This window comes from Haemaphysalis longicornis, unplaced genomic scaffold (genome assembly GCF_048455015.1).
Source record: "Haemaphysalis longicornis isolate Haplotype H1 unplaced genomic scaffold, Haemaphysalis longicornis Haplotype H1 scaffold_8, whole genome shotgun sequence".
Classification (NCBI taxonomy): domain Eukaryota; kingdom Metazoa; phylum Arthropoda; class Arachnida; order Ixodida; family Ixodidae; genus Haemaphysalis; species Haemaphysalis longicornis.
The window spans coordinates 188,988,393-189,011,394 of NW_027526445.1; the positions used below are offsets into that span (position 1 = coordinate 188,988,393).

At 49.4% G+C, this 23,002-nt stretch overlaps 1 protein-coding gene across 1 annotated transcript in view; it reads left to right on the top strand.

Annotated features, from left to right (window-relative positions):
• The first annotated feature begins 3,732 nt into the window (after nucleotides 1-3,732).
• The window catches only part of LOC144148632 (phospholipid scramblase 1-like), a 78,235-nt gene continuing 58,965 nt past the window's right edge, over nucleotides 3,733-23,002 (top strand). The window contains exon 1 of the mRNA XM_077680142.1: nucleotides 3,733-3,820. The gene's annotated coding sequence lies outside the window, so the exon portion shown is untranslated. The remainder of the gene's footprint in view (nucleotides 3,821-23,002) is intronic.

Here is a 23,002-nt window from a genome sequence, read left to right on the forward strand (position 1 = left end):
CGGAGACTACCGATTCTACCACAGAGACAACATCGACAAGAACATGATGGACGAGTTTCGGCGCCTCGAGAACCACCGCCTACTCACCGTAACACAACAGCACTTGCGTGCCTTTGCCACCGGTGTGGACCCGCACGCGGAATTCCCTCTGGCGCTAGTAAAAACCAGATCACTCAACATAACGGCAACACAATGGAACCCAACCACACGGAACCGCCACGATGCTTCGCATCCTCATCAGGGTTCCCCACGGGAAGATGGTGTAATTTTGTTTCGCTTGACCAATCGCAATCCCGACCGCTTGGCGAAACAGTCGGTTGGTCGGTCGGTCGGTCGGTCGGTCGTCCGGATGGTTGGTTGGCAACAAACTTTGTTTGTTGCCAACCAACAAACAAACTTTGTTGGAAGGCAACAAAGCTATACCTTGACTATGAAACCCTGTATAGCGGTAGGATATTGATTAATTTTTACCACGTGGGGATTTTTAACACGCCCCGAAATCGCAGTTTGTGAGCATCGACGAGATGACTATAGCATGCATCTGAAAATAAAAGGAAGGTGGAGCTCCGTAAGGCTGCAAGAGCGTCTTTACGGGATATTGCATGCCCCTTAATACACAAATCACGATACAGTAAAAACCTTAGAGGTATACTTACTTTCTTTAATGTCATATATAGTTTGGCCCACTGAGTTTTTTGCTATGTAGCGATTGCTTGTTTCGCATCCCAGGAGAGCTGAACGCCAAGAAAAGAATAAAAAGGCATAAATTAGCAAGTAAGCATTTTGCACAGCTTTTAACACTTCCACTCAGCATATAGCATTTTTTACTAAGTAAAAGGCGCTGTGTCATACACATGCACTACCGATCTATAAATTGCGTGGCTCAGAAAATGTGGGCAACGACTCCACGCATAAAATTCATTTGTGGTCTTTCCCTGAAGCTCGGCACTCTTTCTTCCGCCATATAGGCTCTTTTGTTGTTGTTGTTGTTGTTGATATGTACTATTGACGCGAAAAGACCCCCAAAGTGCGGTGGTCTAAAAATAATATATACAGATGGAAGGACCTCGCGGGCGTGAGCCACCAAAGCTCGCGAAGAGGCCGCTCTGTCCGTTCCCACCGGCGGCACGGGTCAGACTTGGAGAGACTCGGGAGGAAGTGAAAGGAATTTCTGGGATCATGCATGTAGATTTGAGAATGATGGTTGCGAACCCGAACAGCCCCAAAGAGCATGGGACGCATTGTCACAGCCAGAACACTTAGAGCAGCGTCCCGGGTGGCGATGGCATTCTAATCCATGTAGTATGTGTGGGGTTGGAAGACTGTCCGTTCGCGCTTGCCGGATAGGACAAGCCTCTGCCCAATGTAGCAGGTGACATGGCATAGGAAGAGTCTGCCTATCCCTGACTAACTGTTGCACATTCTGCCGACGAAATAGACTGGCTTGTCGCGCCTGCGTGAGCGGTTGGAAAGGGATTGACCAGGGTGCCTCCGAGTCTCCCGGTTGGGACGGAGCACGGAAGAGCTGATGTGCCAGCTCGTTGCCTGGGAGTCCTGCGGGACCAGACACCCTGCCCAACATGCAGCTACTACGAGTGTGTTTCGCCTGATGAGTGTGGAGTGTACGCATCGTATGAGGGGCAAACACTGCTTCTGAAACAAGCGGGGAGCATCCTGACTGCGCTGAGGATAATGTGGTTACCAGGAGTGGCTAAGGATACGATTGCGTCAGTGATTGCTTGAACCAGAAAAGACAGGGAGGAAGGAACGCCTGAGTATCTTTTCTGCAAGGGCGGGTGGGTAGGAGGAACTACTACTGTGACCCCGCGTGCGTCTTTGGAGGATGAGGAAGCATCTGTGTACGTCACTGTCAATATTACTGAGCATGCTCATTTCATAGTTTATGCAGATGATACAAGTGTGTTTCTACAGCCTAGCAATGTTAATTATCACGAAAATGTAGCAAATGATGCCTTGCGTAAATTATTAAAATGGAGTAAACTCAATTCTTTTGAAATAAAGCAGTAAAAATAAAAGCTCTTCTATTTACGCCACCGCAAAAATGCATTAACCGAGATATTGCAATTTATCTTGGATCCGAGAACATACAGTTGTCGACAGAAGTTGAAACTTTGGGGGTAATTTTTAATAAGTATTTAACATGGGATGACCATATTGAGCGCACAGCTAGCTTTCTGGCAAGGACGTGCGGTATATGGTGCAACTTACGACAGGTGTTACTGTCCAAGATTAAGCTTTGAATTTATCATGCATTATTTTCCTCTCACTTAAGTTGTTGTTCTCTTGTACGGGGAACAACATCACGAACCAACATACACAAGTTAGGTGTATTGCAGAAAAGGGCCGTCCGAAAATTGCTAACGTACCGTATGAAGTGCATACCTAAGAAATTTCTTACAGCCTTAATGTAATGCCGATTCGGCATTTATATGAAACTAACCTCAAGCTCAAATGCAAACAATTTTTCCAATATAACAAGCCTTTATAGGTCTATGTAACCTGAATAGGCCAACCCTAGTACCGTCTTATAGCTTTACGGAAAGAAACATATGGTCACAACCTTTCTCGCGTACGAACTACGGTTTTTCAAGCTTGCAGTATCGTGCACCGTGTTTATTAAACAAATTACACAGAAATGGCGTAGATTTAAGTTGTATCTCAACGAAACTATCGAAGTCGCATATTATTAAAAATGGAGGCCTTGCCTCAAACTAGCAAAAAATTATCTTTTGTGTGCTTGTCATTCGCTTGTAGTTGTGCATTTCAAATATATATACCTGTGCCTCGGGCTGCGGCCTACGTACTTTGCATAATTTCAATAACCCAATTTTCCCTGGTTGATATTTTGTGAAATATTTCTGTACATTATACAGAATGTATGTGCTTTCAATTAAGCCCTTAGTGTGCAAAACATTGCATCGATGCAACAGGCTACATGCATATTGCAATGATATTATGCTCGTAATTCTATTGTGTTTTGTGCCACTACTGTATTACCTGTAGTGTGAATGAGTTATTCGTGCGGTAGTATCTGCTACACGTTTGTTGTAATTTTACTGCATTTTGTGTGTATGGAAGAGTCCATACGCTGTATCCGTTGCGAAGACAACGGGGCAAGGATTTCGTCAAGCTGCTGCACTGCGGCTTTTTGTTCTTGTGCCAGCACCATTTTATGAAAAGAAGGCTAAATAAAAGGTTGATTTATAGATCACCATAGCGACAACGAAGAGCGCATATTTAAACACGACGCTGTCCTGGATGTGATATTCGGGATACGTTGATTGGAATGGTAGGAACTGTTATGCGAGGGACATGCTACCAAGGCGGGTATGTCGCTGTTATATCGGGTACAGAAGATACCTCGACATGAAGAGAATAAAGGTGAAAACGGGCACGTGAAGAAAGCGGGAGCGTGTTGTGCCGCCAAATAAAGATCAAGTTGTTCTGGCAAGGACGCGCATGGCTGAGTAGCCTCGAAATAAGCAAGGGGGTTTATCAGCGACCTTTAAAGCCAAACGGGTGGCTAGCAGGAGGAGCCGTTCAAGTATGGTATCACCGCGATGGTGTACATTTTCCGTATGGATGGGGGTAAAGAATGCGAGTATGTATCAGAGTTCGGAAATCACGTATAATTTTCTCCTAGGCCGTGGTGACGTCGGGTCAGCCACCCGATTATGTGAGTACGTTGGGTAATTTGAGCTTACATCGATTGAACGACTGTGAGGCCTTCCCACCATCCGGCAAATTGAAGCCGAGGACGTGCAGCCAGGCCTTACGTGGAAGAGACTTGGCATCAATCGTGAGTTCTACTTGTGACCATTGGTCGCTAGCGTTAGCCCGCAAGACTTTTGCCTCAGAATGAGGCTACCAGGGTGGGTTTCACGTCGTCTTGAAACTCTAACCACCGGCTGTGTTTCAACGCAGCCCTCACGAACTCCTACCGCCGTGGCCTCGGCAAATCGTAAATCCGTATAATAAAAACTGCATATTGTCGAAAATAGCTGATCACATCATGTTACAGCGTCCGGCCTACAGGCAGGACAGGAAACCACCTCGCATAGAAGATCGAGTGCTGAATTTCGGATCTACATCTCTAAAAGCTGTTTTTGGACCCTGGCCCTCTCCATCACCTCAGAAAGCAGTGTTGGTTGCCTTACTTGCTTATTTAAACGACATCGGGGTCGCAGAGACAATCTAGAACTTCGTATCTTTGCCTGTGAGACCATCTGTAATTTTATGTCACTCACGCAGTGCTAATTACCATCTGTACTTTTACGTCACCTACGCAAAGCTCTTTGTTGACATTTGTACCCCTCCTTTCTTTCCCTCTGTCTTCTGACCTGCTTCCTGTAGGGCCGTTACTCTTTTCTCCCCATCCTGGCAGAGTAGCATGTAGGCGAGAACAAGCCGGCAAACCTCTCTAGTGCACTATAATAACTCTGCCTCTCCATCTATCTCTCTCTCCATTGATGGAGGCGATCACGGGGGGATGTTTATAGAAATACGGAATAAAGTGCGCATTAAATTATTCTAAATACACGAATTACTTCCGATTTAGCGTTGGGAAAGTTATTAAAAAGAAATTTGAGAGGGGATCAATGAATTTCAATCCATGAGAAGTGCGAAAATAAAAAATGGATGGGAGAGGCCTTCGGCGTGCGGTGGACTGAGTGATAACGACGACGAGCGGTATTAGGATGAAATAAGAAGAGAAAGAGGAGTAAAACGATGATGATAGTGATGTAGACATCGATGATGGCAGCGGTGATTATCACAATGATGATGATGATGATGATGATTGTGGTGGTGACGGTTATAATAGACAACGGTGACGACTGTAGTTATGATTATTATTCTGATAATGATGATGACTGATAATCTCACCTTCAACGAGTTCCACGTGCTGCTCTACAATTATGAGGTCAATGCTCGCCAAATACTCGAGGCCGGGAGCACAGACGATGTTGCCGGCGTCTCTCCCTGGAACTTGGGCATACCCTGTGGGTAAATTGTAGCCTGACGGGCACAGTGTGAAGGAGAGCAGCCAAGTTAGTCAATTAATACCACGTGCACGTTGCAGACGTATTGCCAACACAAACCTCTTGAGTGCGGAATTCGAAACTGTCTGCAGTTCCATCATATAAAGTGAAATACCGTTTGGTGTGGTAAATGCATGGTAGTAGTAAATACCCGCTTCCAAGGGAGCTCTTCGCAAGGGAAATGCGTGTGCGAACTTAGTTTGCACGGACGCTTCTTCCACAAGTTTGACGTGCAGGGCAGAATATTGATGCAGCGGGAAACCCTGTTCTGTGGGCTAGCTCGAACTTCACAGAGGGTGAAGCGAACCACCACAAGGATAGACAAATCCGTCGGAGCTCCTCTGAGATAACTCAATTCCGTGCATCTTGTGTAATCGCTAATTTGCTAGAGCGGTGAATAATTGTAAGCAGTGTAACTGTAACTGCGTGTTGTATGACGTTGACAGCATGATGTTGACAGTCATACACCATTATATCAGGGCTTATCTTTCGCGAAGAGGAGGACGCACTTACCTCATCGCGAAAACCGTCTACAACTGCCTCGACAAGATGCATTTGTATATATAGATTAAAAGGCATCCCATCGTTGCCAAGTCACAATTTTCTTTTTTTTAAACTTAGCTACCATTTAAGGTTCATTTAAAACAAGCGTCTGAGAGTTAATGGTAAAAGGAAAGCAGTTCTTTGGCTACAAACCGGAGGTTCTGCAGGTTTCGATACATACATTTATACCCGGTTTCTCGTGCTGCGGAAACAATGGCTGGCCGTTGGGTTGCTTTCCTCCAGAAGACGTCGCAGGACGATACCGCTTAGCCGCTCTACCTCTTCGCTCTCCCGCTTTTTATTTGATCTTTTCCCACCCTGTCCTCCCTTCTCCCACCACCAATTTTCCTTCCCATCTCCTGCTCCCTTTTCCACCCGTGACTCAATCCTGCGTTCCCCTCTTCCGCTCTCCCTAGAGCTCCCTTCTTTACTGCTGATTCTCTTTTCCCCTTCCAACTCCCCCGCGTGGTCCCCCACAACAATCCCGGCCCTCACCAGCCATAGGTCTCTCCCAACCAATTCTCTTCTTGAGTCCGCTTGCTCCGTCTACGCCACCTTTCCTTTCCCGCCTGCGCTCTCCTTCCCCTCGCCACGCAACTAGGCACATCCATTCAAGCAGTGTCATTTACCCGGCCATAGTTAACGCGATCACCTGTTGCATTTCTGGCTGATCCGTGTGACAGACGAACTAATTTTTAAAGATAGCCCAAAAAGCACTGTTCGCTTTAGGAACTCATTATTTGCAAGACGATTACCTGCGTGCATACGATTGGCGTTTTTAAAGGTGACGTTATACCCCAACATAACCACCCGAGATAGCCAACATTAAAGCCAACTTTACTAGAGAGCTTATGTAGCAACGTTGGCTATACTTAAATAGGTCAAGTAGGGCTAACTAAGAACTTCTATCACGAGAAATTTGTTCCCTCGTGCGCACTCGGTAAATGATGACATCTCGAAACACGCTGATCTCGGGACGATGATACCGACTGAAGTGGGTGGGTCTGCAGCTGCAGTGCGACTCCCGTTGTGTTCCACATCTGTGTTCATCATCTGAGCTCACTTCATCCACTATTCCCCCTTTCACTTCTTCATCTTCCTCCCAAGAACCCCTTCCTCCCAGCATCCTTTCCCTACTATCCTCCTGCACGCAGGTTTGAGGCGTTGGCTAGTTGGTCAGTCTTTCGTTCATTGAAGAAGCAAAAATAGAATTCCTGAAGGAAAGAAAAATGTCTTGGCCTGCCATCTAACCCTGTCCCAAAAATTGATCAAATGTTTGGCCTTTACATAGTTCATGGCGTGTTTCTGGTGCGTAGCAGTGGAGCATTGTGATGAGAGTTGTTATCAATACCAATCATGCCGGTCTTCTCATTGTCGCACTCTTTTGCTGTCAAAGTATCGGACAATTTGCGGGAAAATGAATTCACTTGTCGGCACCGCGGTTGTCCTTTTATTCTTCTGGTGTATCGTACACTTTACGTTGTTCTCCTCATTTTGCATCCTCCAAATCTCTCTCGAAAAGGATTTTCAACCCGATCTCTCCGCGTAATGGGATACGCAGGGGCTGACATTGCAAAGTGAGTTAGGCAAGGGAAGATGGTTACTGGCGTTATTAAACTATGCCGAGAAAATAAAACTTGTATCACTTTTAAAAAACAAGCGTTTGCTAACTCAGTGAGCTTCGTTACACCCATAAAAGGCGTTTTCTTAACCGAAAAAACAAAACAAGTACTGCCAAATGTTCACATTTTGCACGGCAATGACCACTAAACATAGTTAGCAGTGTTTTACAGTACGTTAGCATACAAAGGGTACGATCGAGCAAAAGTAACGACCCTCTGCAAACGCCGAGTCATGATTCTTGGTGGTGGCTTTGGTCAGCGGTCCGACATCGTATTTAGTGCCCTTCCACTCTGTGGAGAAAGATGACCTGAAAAGCTGGGCGCAGTCCACGGACTGCACGAAACCAAACACTTTTATTGTAAGTTGTGATAGAGCATATTTCCTAGTCAATTAGCTGAATGAACCTCTGAGGGATCGAAGCTTTGTTCCTGAAGATAAACCTGGAGCTGCCTGTGTTTCTGCCGCGTATTCCCAAACTATATCCCGCAGGTTCCCACACCGACCACACACCCCCAAGCAGCGACGCAGCACCGTGACAACACTTCCTCTATGTGCGCGACTTCATGCGACGTGGATTTTTTTCTTTTTTTTCCCCTCGTTTCGGCTGCTTTGCGGGCGGCCGATGGTATTGCTCCGTGCGCGGGGCTGGCCTGCGGCGCTGGGGAAGCTGACGCACATGTGGTACAAGTTAACCTTTTGTACCTGAGCCCCTGAGCTCTCCCAGCTCTTGCGCGCCTTGGTTCCCAGTTGAAGCTCTCAGTTGAAGCTGACCTTGGATCCCATCGTATTTTTAGATAAGCGCTCGGCTCGGTGATCTAAGTGCGCGCACTCGGATGGACGATTTCACGTTATTACATTACATTACGAAGGCTATTACATTCCTTCCGGAAAGCAAACACTCTCATTGAAAGGCCATTCTACAACACACAGAAGGGTATACAATTGAGTTGGGTGCACTTTCACTATATACACACCTCAAAATACGATTCGGTTCTGCAGGTAAGGATTACAAGAAAGGCAGCCAATTAACCATGACTACATTTACAAACTGTCCTGCCCTTCGAAATATTACAGCTTCATGAGCTGCTACATTTTGTCACATTCATAAGCACTATTACATTGGATTTCGTTAACTTCGTTGCACTAATTCTTTATCAGGAACAGTGCCACTGAAGAAAACATTGACATTTTCTTAACAGCAATGAAAGATGTGAATCGTTCTTGCAAGGGTGGTACGTTGATAAGAAAGACACTAGCTCAAACGTACACGTTTTACACTCGGTCATGAATGCTGCATAATTTGCACTTCTCGTCATAACAATTTAGGGAAACAATATCAAAAATTTAGACAAACCGAGGGCTAAGTAATAGTTGGATTGTACAGCCTTTGAAGTACTCGAGGAGTTTGATATATGTCTTCTGTGCAAGGCTATTGACAAGTCTCTACAGTGAAGCCATCAGGGCGCAGTTTCATATCACTAATCATGCGTGCTACCACTCACACTTTTGCCAATGTCCATTAGTTATTATTAACAATTTGTGCTTCTTGCACACACAGATTTTGCTGCATAAGATGCGTATATTCTTTTCGGTGGAACTAATGAGTAGCTGCGCATGAGCTTGAGGTCACGGTAGTCGCAGCATAGATAAAACTATGTAAAAAAAAAACAGTTATCTCCTGGGCACACTATTTTTGGGATAGTGATCTGGGAGTCAAATTAGCGGCACAAAATGTCACTTTTCGAGATCCACTTATGCGGATAGATGAGCAGACATGTCTGTTTCATGAGACGAAGTTTTTAGCTACCACATATAGATTTCCGTGGTGTCTGGCCTCTTAATGCGCGCGGATTGCTTCACAGTTCGCGCCACAACTGTAAGCGACACACTCGCAAAAAAAGTACACAAATCTATAAAGAAGAAATAGAAAGAATGAAAGTATGAATAGTACAACACAAGTTGCAAAACGACGCTTCACGTACTACAACGCTCCGTATCGAAAAACAAACCTTTCGCCCCGTTCCTGGACCTTTAGGACAATCCAGGTATAGTGGTGGTGCACCCGCTCTACGTGTCCATTAAAGCGTTGACTGTTACTTCGTCAGGCAGGTTGGCGCGGAACACAGACTCATGATCTGTTGACGCGAGGTCATCTCTGACGACCTCGAGTGGATGCTCGTGCTCATCCATGCAGCAGAAGTTATAAGCTGCGCAATAATCGCGTGAATGCGCGGGGGATGCGCATGGCGCATACAATTCTGAGAACGGACCTTGTGATGGGCAGTTCTGCGTGAGTGCGAGGCACAGACGATTATGGCGAATAACACGCTCGCTGATGTTCACAGCAGAGGAGCGACCGACGTACGCGTGCGCGTTCGACTGAATTAGAGAAAACGTTTGCGCTTCGGTACGGAGTCCAAAGGACCACCCAAGACCAAGAAAACATTTTTGTGCTCACTTTAATAGGAGTGCTTGCTTTCCGCAACGTAAACAATAACTGCATGTACGTGCAAAAGAATCCATCCGCGCGCGCACTTTGAGCAACGCTCCGAGCGCTATAGCTTAACTGGGAGCGACTGCAGGTGCGCAAGCGAGCGCGGAGAGCGAGCTTCAGCTTCCCAGCGCGTACTCCAGGCTTGCGTTCGGAGCGAAACCATCGGCCGCCGTGAAGCAGCACGACCACAAAAGTCCAAAACAAATTTTTGTCTTCACTTTAATGAGAGCGTTTGTTTTGCGGTACGTATATAATAGCTACATGTACGTGAAAACGTCCATCCGAGTGCGTGCACTTAGAGCACCGAGCCGAGCGCTTATCTAGGAACACGATGGGAGGTCAGCGTCAAATTGCAGGCGCTCAAGAAGAGCGCGGAGGGCTCAGAAGCTCAGGTACAAAAGGTTAACTTCTACCACATGTCCGTCAGCTTCCCCAGCGCCGCAGGCCAGCCCCGCGCACGGAGCGAAACCATCGGCCGCCCGCAAAGCAGCCAAAATGAGAGGGAAAAAAAAAGAAAAAAATCCACGTCGCATGAAGTCATGCACATAGAGGAAGTGACATCACGGTGCTGCGTCGCTGCTTGGGAAGGGGGGGGGGGGAGGGGGGTCGGCGTAGGCCCCTACGGGATAAGGTTTGGGAATACGCGTCCCGTAAGCATCTTACTGTTTATCTAAGACCGGGTTCAGACGGTTGCCGCAACTGTCGTAATAACTTTAAAGAATGACGTCATTTCAGTTCTCAGCCAACCGAACTGCATGATATGGTATTTTTTTGCGTCCATAGATCATGATACGGGTCTTGCGTCGGTAATCTCAACACAGCCTAACACACAAACCCAATCCGCTCTACCACTGACTCCGGATAGGTCCCATTGGGTCGTTTAACGTCCGGGGTTAAATCTCGCACCAGCACGAAGGACATGCTATCCATCAGTACAGGAATCAAACCTATAGCTGCGCGTGCATGCCCTTATCCTCACTTCCACTATTCTCCACTACAAACCTCCGCACGCATAAACCGGCATCCGGTCATGTGAGCGTGCTTAGAAGTGTCAGATGCCGTCAAAAATATCCCCTGAAAGCCCTCTGGAGAAGTGATATTGCCTCACGCTGGCGTTCCAAGCGCGCAACTTGCTGTTCATCCGAGAGTAATTCGCTGCTACTCCACGAGCTGAACTTGACGCGGTAATGGTGGTGCCAGCAGCTTTCCTCTGTTTCTGTACCCATTCGCGCTTGTGTTCAGGACAATGCTTCGGTTCTTGCTCTCCTGCCTCCAAACAAGTGGCATTCATCTGTCCATTAACAATTTAAAACCTGGAAGCCCTTGAACTCTATTCTCGCGTGCAAACATCTGGCTGTCAGCTTTCCTTCCCCTTCGTATGCATCTTACCATCTGTGTTAGATCTCTGTGTAACACATCAACCCACATCCGAATGAACAACTCAATTAAGGAGGTTACCGACTAAGCGCATTGAGCCCTGTAATTTCAACATTTAAATCTCCCACCAGCACAACCGGCATTTCACCGTAGCGGCATGAAGCCTAGCTGTGTGCGCACGTTTCCTTTTGACACCCGCTAATCGTACACGCATAAACCGGCAACCGGTGATTGCGCATACTTAGGCGTGAAAGACACCGGCGAAAATGTCGCTATAGGAAGACTTTCCAAGCTGAAAAAGAAATATGGGCTCAAGCCGGCGTTCCAACTGGGGAATTTTCTCTTCTACCGGTAGGGATTCGCCGCTACTTGTCGAAGTGAATTTGAGTGTAAACGGCGACGGTGGGTTTCGGTCGTTTTAGGGGGAAGCACATTGGCAGCCGTTACCTGGGCTTCGTGGGAGCGGCATTTTGTCGAAACCGAGACTGGCACGAATAAAAAACGGCAAAGGATTGGTTACGCTGCGATAGGCCGTCTAACGAGCCATTGTATGATTAGTGGGCTCCTAGGCAACCACAGCAGCGAAAAAACATAGCACGAAAATTTCGTGTCGGTACTCCTTTAAGCTCCGTTATACCGTGTAAAGCACCGCGTAAATGTTAAAAAGTACTTCATTCATTCAATGCGAATGTGTTTGAGCTTCCCCAGCCTGATTAGTAAAAAATGTGTGGGTACTCGCTGGTGATTACGTGACCAGCTCTACCTCCACCTCGGTTCGAAGATGGCAGCCAAAATTATTTATTCACTCCGCTTTCAGTGTTTCAGAGGTTGCGACCAGCGTTGAAACGTTCTCATTTATATACCTTACTAATGCGATTCGACATGAATACCTATGAAACGACCCCCTGTCTTGCTTGTAAAGAATACAATCATTTGTCAACACAAAAAAAAAATTAATGCAAAGCAGTATATGCCTGAACATAACGCTAAATATGAAAATAAAGCAGCAGAAGCAATTTCGCCTTCATAACTAGTTGTTTGGCGACCGTGAACGGACAGAATGAAAAAGGCAAAATGCGGGAGCCCAGGTCCCAAATCAACTTGGGCGGGAAAATTCACAAGCATAATGGTAAATGACGGTCGATAACAACAGAGCAGAGCGAACAGCGAGTATCTTACCTTTCGCGATCCGAAGGTATGAAAAGTATATTTCACAAAATGCACGCAACAGTAACAATTCGAACTCCGCGATTCGGTAAGGCGAATGAGGAGTCAGACATAACGTACGATTCTTGTGAATCCGCCCGAACGGATACACAAACTGCAGAGGGAGACAGGGAACTAAACGAAGGGGTGCAGTCAGCGAGTCATCATGACAAATACTATGCGAGGTGATGCTAAGACGAGCTTACTTCGTTTCCTTGCGAAAATTACGCACATCGGCGCATATGAGTCCATGCAACATTCACGCAACATAAGGAAACGTAAACGTTTTGGTGAAGTTTGAAATAAAACAGCAGCGGTGAGGTTTTCAGGTGTGTCAAACACCCGGACAGCAGCAAATCCCATGCCTCAAAGCACGCACCGTAACTACCGTAGAAAGATGTGTGACGCCAAGTCCGCGTGGAAGCGAGCACCATAACAGAGCGCTGCCGTAACAAGTAATGTCAAACACTGATATGTTTAATACGCCAAGGCCTCGAAAATAAGCTACTGCTTCCACAACATGCAACTCGCCCATCCGAACCGTTTCGCCATCCTGATACGCGAATCCGTGAAAATCTGCGATACCTTTTCAAACGAATACGGGTACTCACAATCTGCGCTTAAGAACAGCCGGACTATTGACAGCTGCAGCAAGCCGGCCAATTATGTACACCAAGTATTACGGCACTAGACCACGGTGCTTCCTAATGCCTCCATCGCGCGCTCAGCGGTAGTGAAGTGCAATCGCTTTGTTGCGACGACGTTACCGACACTAATTCCAACACAAAAACGCTGCGAGCCAGAAACCTCATTGGGCGAGCGCGTAACAGCCCCTCAATGAGCCATGACAGTGAGAGTACCAGTGCATTGTGGCGTCAGACGTACATTCAAATCGTATTCCTAAATCAATAGGTCACTGGGGAGTTGATTCCACGGTGCCTTAATTATAAAGGGGAGTAGCCACATATTCCCGAAGCTAAAGGCAGTCGTTCCATTAACTAGTGGCTGTGCGCACAAGTGGATATCGCCAGCAGCAATTACCACAGCAAGTGGCCCTTTCGACGAATGCCTACAGCTAGTGATGCTCACCGCAGTAAGCCCCGCACATCGCGCAAGAACCGCGCATTCACTCGCCACTCATGAGTGGTGAGCGTGGCTCGCCGCGAGTGGAACTCGCACTCGCGAGTGGTGAGTGAGGTTCACCGGGAGTGGCTTTCGCAACCCGCGAATGCTGAGCGGGGCTCGCCGCGAGAACTCGCACTCAAGAGGGGCGAGTGGGGCTCACCGCGAGGGCAACTCGCACTCGCGAGTGGTGAGTGGGGCTCACCGCGAGTGGAACTCGCACTCGCGAGTGGTGATTGGGGTTCACCGCGAGTGACTTTCGCACTCGCGAGTGCTGAGCGGGGCTCGCCGCAAATGGAACTCGAACTCACGAGTGGCGAGTTCCACTCGCCGCGAGTGGCGCTCGCACACGCGAGGGCTGAGCGTGGCAGACGGCCAGAACAGTCCTAATTCCGAAGCCGGGCAAACCGCCAAGTATCGACCATCTCCGGCCGATTTCGCTCACTTCGTGTGTGGGCAAAGTCTTAGAACATGTCCTCCTCAACCGATGGCAGCGCTATCTCGAAGACAACGAACTCTACCCCGACTCACTCATAGGGTTTCGGAGTCACCTGAGCACTCAAGATGCCATGCTCCTCCTTAAGCACGAGGTTATCGACGACATGGTCAACGCCCGGGACAACAAGGCGGTGTTGGGCCTCGACCTCCAAAGTGCCTTCGATAGGGTGCGGCACTCTGCGATTCTGGCGCAAGTCTCTCACTTGAACATGGGGCGGCGGACGTACGCATACATACGGGACTTCCTCACAGGCCGCTACACGCAAATGTGCGCCGGTGAGCTCCAATTACCCGAGAAGCAACTTGGCAGCAGAGGTACCCCCCAGGGATCCATGGTATCGCCGCTGCTTTTCAACCTGGTTATGATTGGCGTCGCCAACCGCCTCGGGCAGGTGCCGGACGTTCGGCATACCATCTATGCCGACGACATTACACTGTGGGTCACGGGAGGGAGCGACGGCCACATCGAAGATACTCTCCAAGCAGCAGTCGACGCTATCGAAGACCAGCTTGATGGCACGGGCCTCATATGCTCCCCCTCTAAATCAGAGCTGCTCATCCTCCCCCCGAGGGGCAGGCGCAAGCCGCAATCACCAATTCCCATTACGGTGTGTACGACAGGGGGCCAGGCGATTCCCGAAGTCGCACAAATACGGGCTTTGGGCCTCCTGATCGAGCGGAACCGAACCAACGGGTCCACGGTCAGCAAGATAGCAACGAAGGCGGCAGCGGCGGTCCATCTCATCCGGCGCATCTCCACGCGACATGCGGGCATGAAAGAATCCAGCCTCACTCGACTGGTACAATCGTTTGACGTCAGCCACATCGCATATGTAGCCGCCTTCCACAACTGGCGGCAGTGCGAGCGGGAAAAGGTGGGCGCCACTATCCGCAAGACCTACAAGACAGCTTTGGGACTTCTCCGGAGTACCAGCACTGCAAAGGTGCTCGCTCTAGGTGTCCATAATACGCTGGATGAGATTTCCGAAGCCCAGCGCACCGCCCAAATAGAACGCCTATCTAGAACACGGACGGGCCGCTACATCCTCCACCAAGTGGGCCTCCTCCCCCGAGGCGGCCTGCAGGGGTCCAAGGAGCAGATACCGGCAGACGTACGCAACCGTCTCATCGTATGTCCTATCCCCAGGAACATGAACCCCGAGCACAACCACGACCGCAGAGTTGCTAAAGCGCGAGCTCTGGTGGACTTACATGCACAAGACACCGGCGCAGTCTTCGTCGACGCGGCCGAGCATCAGAGTCAGCACGCCACCTTTGCGGCCGCAGTGGTGACGGCTACAACGGGCGAAATCAGGTCTTCCGCATGCTTCCGGGCTAGAAGGGCCTCACACGCCGAAGAGGTGGCCATTGCCCTGGCCATAGTGAATCCCCAGTGGACTACGGTGCTCAGCGATTCAAGAACAGCAGTGCTAAACTACGCTCAGAACAGGGTGTGCAGTGTCGCGGCGCGTGTCCTCCGTACAGCAGGAGTGCGTGACAGTGCGGTGTGTGTGAAGTGGTTCCCGGCACATATGGGCCCCAGTGTATCCCGCCGGGGCAATGACAACCACAACGAGACGGCCCATGCCGCCGCGCGAGGACTGGCCGACCGCGCGGTGGCTAGTGGTGTCGAAATCTCGGAGTGGCAACCCCCAGAAGGTAACCAGGACCCCCTGACCACCTACAACGAAGTGCTACAGTGGTGCCGATTCAACAGGAGGACTATGCCGCCCCCGCATCCGGGACTTACTCGAGCGGAGGCGGTGCTGTATAGACAGCTGCAAACTGATTCAATACTGACTCCAGTGCTAGCCAGACATGTGTGCCCGGAGGTATATGAAAGTGACATTTGTAGACTGTGCGAGCGGGAGCGAGCCACTACGGCTCACCTCCTCTGGAACTGTCAACTACGACCGCGTGAGGCCAGCGAGACCACTACGCTCCCACCGCAGTACAATGCGGCGAAGAAGAGCAAGGACTACAACACCCAGCTACAGGCCGCCCAGCAGGTTGCGGCGGCCCTCGAACGGCAGCGGCCGGAGTGCGACGCGCGGAAGGGGGTACGATCCCCCCGACCTCGTAGAGCGCGCCCGGGTGCGGCTCAAGAGGTGCTATCGTAACGACGTCGCGGCCGCGTCACGGCACCTGGGCCCCTGTTAAGGGCGCCCCACCGTCTGCAGGCCCAAATAAAGTTTATTCTCTCTCTCTCTCGCCGCGAGTGGAACTCGCACACGCGAGTGGTGAACGGGGCTATCCGTGAGTGGCGGTCGCACTCACTCGCACTCGCACTCACCAGGCCAGAACGACGGTGAGGCTCACTCACCATTCACTCGTGCGGGGTGAAGGGGGGTGTGTGAGTGCACTTATGAGAGAGTTTGCCGACCTATGATAGCGGGAGATGTTACGTGGCAGTCTCGTGGCTCAATGCGCCCAGTCAGCAGTCCTCCGCAATCTAGCGGTTTGTTTTGGGTTGGTAGGTTTCGCAGACAATGAGGTGCCTACGACTGGGCAGCGAAAGGGACACCCACGTGTGGGTCTGCTACTATAGAACTCGAAGCTCTCGAGGTATTAACTCGCTATGGGACGGACTCCTCTCGCTCGCTTGGAGGAAGAAGAGCGCAAACTTAAGAGTTTAAGCCTGAACAGAAGCGTGAATGCGCGCGAAAACCACGAAAAGGCGCTTCCACCGGGTTGCCGCCTCAAGTTCCAGGTCGTTGTGAAGCTGGGAATGCATTTATAAGTGCACGGGTTAGAAGAGGAGGTCGTCGATATGAGGGGGAGGGCCATGCGGGAATTTAGGTTTCATACTTTACTGACGACATGCGCGTTGTGTTGGCCTGAGGTTCAACGTGGTCGTCAAATAGTCCAATGCTACCTGTCCGGTACAATCTGTGGTATAGTGAATTGGGTTGACGTGTAACGCAAACGTAAGATGCCTTCGACGCGGGAGCGAAAAAGACAGATCTATGTTCGTGCGCTGGGAAAAAGCTCCTGGCTGTTTCAAATTTCAATCAAGTAATTGGCTATGAAACATTCTCAGTCGTAAATTACAAACAAACGTGTTTTTTTTTTCGTGCACTCCGTGGAGGGCGTGCTGCTTTGCAGGCATCCTACTTAACAGAGTGGAAGGGCACTAACTTATTTTGCATTCTGGCGCCTGTAAAAAATTCTATTGGATGAGTGCCCTAGTGTTCTACGAGGAGCCCTGATGATGCATTATTATCGTAACTTCTCGACATTGAGAATCCTACCGTTTGAAAAATGGTCCCAATGGTTTGTACGGGTCTCTTTCTGGGAAACCAAACTTTGGATTACGTAATTTACAGGAAACACTGGCAAAACATTTAAAGGCGTCATTTTAAATTAGTAGATTAAAGGTACAATTTTGTATTAGCTTAATGCGGTCTTGGTGCCGTGAATGTCGGGATGTAGCTGCAGTTTTAGAGTGCCTTACTCAAAAGCATAGAATCTTAGTGCCGTTTTGCGACAACAGGCCGCATTGAGAAAGCTGCTCCGTTGCACTGCGGTTGGGTTGAGCCTCTTGTCCACATGCACCCGAGGTGCGGAGGGCTGTTTGGTGGATACTTAAATTAACCACGTCCAAATAGGCGACAGTCATAGTCAATCGCGCAAGGTCAGGTTGCGCTGGATGCGTGTACTACTAGGCGCAGTCTGTGCTTCTCAATCCCCTGCGTACCCAAACTCTCCTATGGGAACATCCGCTGACGTCATCCCACTCTCTGAAGCTGACATGGTGGACTCGATCTCGCCAAGAGCCCTAATTCTGGGAGCCGGACTACAATAAAGTGGCCTTTACCACATCCGCCTCGATTTTGCCGCTATTGTGAAAGTCCCCCACCGGCACCGGTACAGTGCAACCGACTGGGACATGTCTAAGAAGGGTCTCTAATGGTTTCTGCGTTATACTGCCGTGATATGTACTGTTCGTCAGAATGCTATGTGAGACGCTTGGGTGGAAGGAAATTGATTCCACACAACGGTGCCTCGAAGGCAGCTTGAGCAGACGATGTGATGCCGAATGATAAATTAGCGCATGGCTGAGTGAGAAAAAACCAAACCGACTTCATTGTTCGGGGACTTCCTACCAAGGGCATACAGATTCGCCATTCTAGAGAAAGAAGCCTTCGTAGGGCCTATGCCGACACCTGTTAGATAATTACTTGTTAAAAGTAGTAACAATCACTGACACGTGGTGTGGAAAGTAGCAGTTATGAAACCTAACAAAACTACATGCCAGACCTGCATAAATCTTTGGAACCTCTGGGCATTTCAGCGAAGTGCCGGAGCGGAAAGCCCTCAAACTGAATTAATAAATACCTCGTTACACCGTGTCACATCTGCAGGCCGCCAGCATACGAACTTGCCATCTCGTCAACGAAGGCTGACACGCTTTCCTCACTACGGGCGCTTTCTACCACCGCGTGGCTATTTGACGCACTTTCTTGCAGGGATAAGTCTGGGCGACCGGAAGACCTGGCTGCGTGTTTGCAAAACATATTCCGTGGGAGCCCGCGCGTGCTTGGCGCACAGTTTACGGCCAAGCCCAAACTAACGCCGGCTAAAAGCGCCCCATAATAAATAACCAACAAAACTAACTTAAAATGGCCAAACCAGCTTGACTTGACGAAATAACAGTCGTAAAAAACGATCATGCATATCTGTTTACACCAGCAAGCCTTTCCTCGGCTAGGTAGTTACGGGACATTAGGAACTGACCTGAAAAGAACAACACTACTAGAAATTTTGGAACTGTTGAATCGCTCCTCTAAGAGAGCTGCCGATCCACGTTCCGTTAAACAGAGCACTGAATTCCAGTTGATTTATGGCCCCTAGACGGCACCACCCGTCATAGGCCCTACCGAATATGGAATGTCAATGCTCAACCCGGCAGCCGCTGCGTGCCATGCCTCGGTATCCACCACTCGCCCATTTGTTCCTGGGGTGGCTGAGACGCTTTCTCCTATCCGCGACCAACTAGTTCTTTACAGGCACCAGCTGTACTCACCCGGAGCTGGTGCTTGTGGTGGTGGTGCTTGTGGTAGTGGTGGTGGTAGGGGTGGTAGTGGTCGGGCTGGAACCGCCATCGTTTGCGGTGGGCCACTCGTTCTTCTCGTTCTCCTCCTTCAGGGGGCTGGAGGTGGCTGGTGGAGGTTGGCCATATCTCAGGATAGTCACCAGCAAATCGAAGTCGATTAAAATCGCCACAACTGTCACGCAACGTAAACTAGAAAGAGCGTTCTCATAAAACGCAGTAAACAAGGCTGAGAGTTGCGTTCATCTAAACAAATGCCAAATATACTGAGACTAAAAGGTGGAGCTAAAGTAAAGATAACAACTTCACTTACGGAATTTTCCCTCCTTTCTTTTATTTACATTTCAATCTTTTCATTGATTTGTTCTCATTCCTTTAAACTAAGGCGTGTATTACATCACAAGAAGAAATTGCTGTTAGCTTTGTGCTTACCTATCCTACAGTGCTCATTGTTATTACTACATTGGAACGGCGTCAAAGGCGCCGCGTTGGCGATACATCCCAAACACAGAAACGAAGACCAGGGAAGGCAGGGACTCCAACTTAGACCCTTTAGCACAACTCAACATGCGGATCTCTACATGTGTGAAATGTCGCACGGGCACCGCCGGTACAGGTGCACCTAAGGCAGTTGACGCTGCCGTTGAGATTTGGTGACACTACAAGGATCATTCACAGCCATCGCCCTCATTGTTTTTGGGAAAGCAGTGAATGTTGCCGAGGGACTAAAAGTAAACCATCACTGATATTCCTGGCGTCCTTGTCGACTCGTGTACAGTCCACTGCAAGGCATTGTCTTCGCTGCAATCATTTATCGATAGTGCAGTGCCCAGCAAGCCTTTAAGAAAAAGAGAAATGCCTTCAGTGGTATTGTATTCTTCTCAAGCGTTCTGCTAGATTCTGGTGGAAGACAGGAAGGAACATGAAGTTGCTCTGAGAATCCGTGCCCTGAATGGGTGCTCCAAGCACGCATATGGTTCCACAGTCTTGAACGCAGGTAAAAGAAGTCGGCGTCGTGGTCTTTTTCTTACACAGAAACCTATAGAAACGTCTTCTCAGTATCAGTCAGTATCAGTGTCCATCCCTTTGTGGTTAATATAACTCCACGATTACGTGCAAAACGTCGGGGTTCGGGTTCAATCCTTGTCCAGGCACTCACCCAACAAAGATTGTCCTGGAAGTGCAGAGGAGGCACTACGTAACTAACTAGAACTTCCGGCTGGGCTAGTTGGCGAGTAGTTGTCATGGTTTAAAGCGGAACGAAAAAATTAGTAGTCGCTTAGCTCTGCTATACCAGGATATACGTAGCGGGAGCTAAGGTTCAGCAATATAGTCCAATCCAGTCCAATCTAGTCCAGTCCAGTCCAGTCTAATCCAATCCAGCCCAGTCCACTCCAGTCCAATTCAGTCTAATCCAGTCCAGTCCAGTCCAGTCCTGTCCAGTCACTGGTCCTCACGCATGCTCAGCACGGCTCTTCACGAGCCATGCGAAACGGCTATCAAGAGGCTCCGGTGCAGCGCCAGATTTGGCTACTGCGAAATTCTGGCGCACACCTGGGCACGCGCCGGCGCCAGTGCGTCTGCCGCGGCTATGACGCAACACAATCCACTTTATTTAATCCAATCCAAATCCAATCCAAGCCAAGCCAAGCCAATGCCCCTCGCGCTTGCGCAGAACGGCCCTTCACGGCCCACGCGAAACTGCTCAACCTCGGCCAGTGTAGCTTACGCTACAAAAATGCACTGATGATTATTGTAATTCCTAATAAGAAATTAGTGCGCAGCGCCAACTGGTAGTCTTCTCGGCTACGGCGCATATCTGCTGCGTCTCAAGAAGTGATCGCGTCATTGGCGAACGCACAGTGGCGCTTGTTACTCTGCTGTTATCTCGCAGAGCATCCCCGCCACCGGCCAGCGGGTTGTTGCAAACCGTGTTTGAACGTCCCGTGCAAATATCACGTGGTTCGGATGAGCCACGCACGGGGGAGCAGCGAGCATGCTGTTGCAAATCCTGTTTGAACCTCCCGCAAAAATGTCACGTGGTTTGTATTAGCGGCAAACGGAACAGCGTACGGGGAAAGTGTCACGAGGAGGGCGATCCTTACTGGCGACGCGTGAAACAAGTGTGAGGGGGAGGCAGTGAGAGGGATGGCGCCATAGCCGCGCGTGCCGCCCTACTCCTCCCACTTCGCCAGACTCTCCTCTCAGTTTTCTTTCTGCCTTCACTGCTGCGTTCGTTCATACGGTTACGCGGGCATACACAGGTGCCGCCACCGCGAAACAGATGTAATGGCTCTTGAAGGGTTCCGCCCTAAAAACACGAACGGTGAGCCCAAAATAGACAGGACGGGCGCTGTCCTGCCTACTTTGGGTTCACCATCCCTGTTATTTAGTTGCGCTTCAGACCATGGGAACCACATAACTAACACTCCGGAGATGAATGTTTTAGAGCTCCTCTGCAGGACATGTAGCAAAACGTTCACTTTTCGCAATTATGGAAAATATCATAGGCGATTAGCTCGACATTTCGGCGGGGTGGTGAGATGAAGTAGCGGTTCTTTTCTTCTGAAGGCGGCCAATTAGACTTCAGGTGTCTCGGCGCTTCATGCTGTCTGTTGCCAAGGGATCACTTTTGTGCGGGGTTCCACGAAAGGGCAACCGCATAACGGCCGTCTGCTTTGAAAATTTGCGACTTCAATTCATCCATCGATGATTATTTCGTGGATTCGGACTGTCTTGGATTCTTTCGTAAACAGTCTCCTTAAATTTCTATTTGTTCTACCTTCCGAAGCTGGCTGCTGGCTAAACTAACTTGATGGCATTCATTGACCTAAGTGTGTAACACGCAAGGCATGCATGTTGAATGCTTGCTGCTCAAGGTTTTTAAATCCAAACCGTGAAATGACCGCACCACCATTGGGTTTATGTTCTGCCCACCTCGTTTGTGCGGGCGGCGGCCGTCTGTCGTTCATACAGAACCGACAGCCGTTAAGTGGTACACCACCGACCTCTCAGCATCCAACAAGAGACAACCCCGCAGGGGGAGACAACATGCTGACTTGCAAAGTTCCCTAGTGGATCACAAGGGGGATTGCACTTATCTCGCCCTCGCTGATCACCATAACAAAAGTGTCGATGGGTGATCCTCCAAACCACTTGCAGGAGCTATAACGCGGTCGGTCCCTGCGGGCGGAAAGACCGACGAGTGGTATGACGCAGCAGAAGCTCCGTTTGCTGGAAGGGATGATGGTAGTGCACGTATTCATGCGGCTCTTAAGTAGTTGATGATGGTCATCAGCCTGAACAGGGCGTTTCCTCTTGGTATTGCAGGGTCACTTGATGCTCGTCTTCGAGTGCGGCAACAGGAATGATGGGAAAGTTCCAGCAAGCAGTGCGTGAAGCTTGTGCGTCGCGCATCTACAACAACTGTAGTATCCAAGGTTATGGAATCCTCAGCGCAATCATGGCTTCAGTCAGCTTATTGATGAGATCTCTACCAGTCGCTCGTTCGGGCTCTCGTAGGAGGCACTCGTTGGCAGGCGATGTCGCATCAGGGGATTTCCGAATTGTCTCTGCCAAGTAGGCGGACGAGACGAGACGTAGCAGAGTGAATTCTAAGAGCACGATGAATAGAGCAAGTAAACCACACACGAGAAAAGACATGGACTGACGCACGGAGTGCAGACTTCCGGACTCCTTTTTCGATTGTCGTAACTTTCACACTTGTTCTATCTTTACTTCCATTCTAACCTCCTCACCACTCGTCCTTCTCGATCAGCTCACCTTAGCAAGCTCTCCTTCACTTCTGCCCTCTTCCATCTCGCTCTCCCCTCCGCCCAACACCACAGCCTGTCCACTTCCGTCCTCTAGACTTCAGCTCCAGATGGTTAGGCATGTGGGGAGACACCGGGACATACACACCACAAAGAAGCCGAAGTGAGCCATCAGTGCTACTCGCATCGGTAATTCCGCTTCTAGATATATATGACTTTATTCGGCGGGCTAACACTTCGTAGGGCTACACTT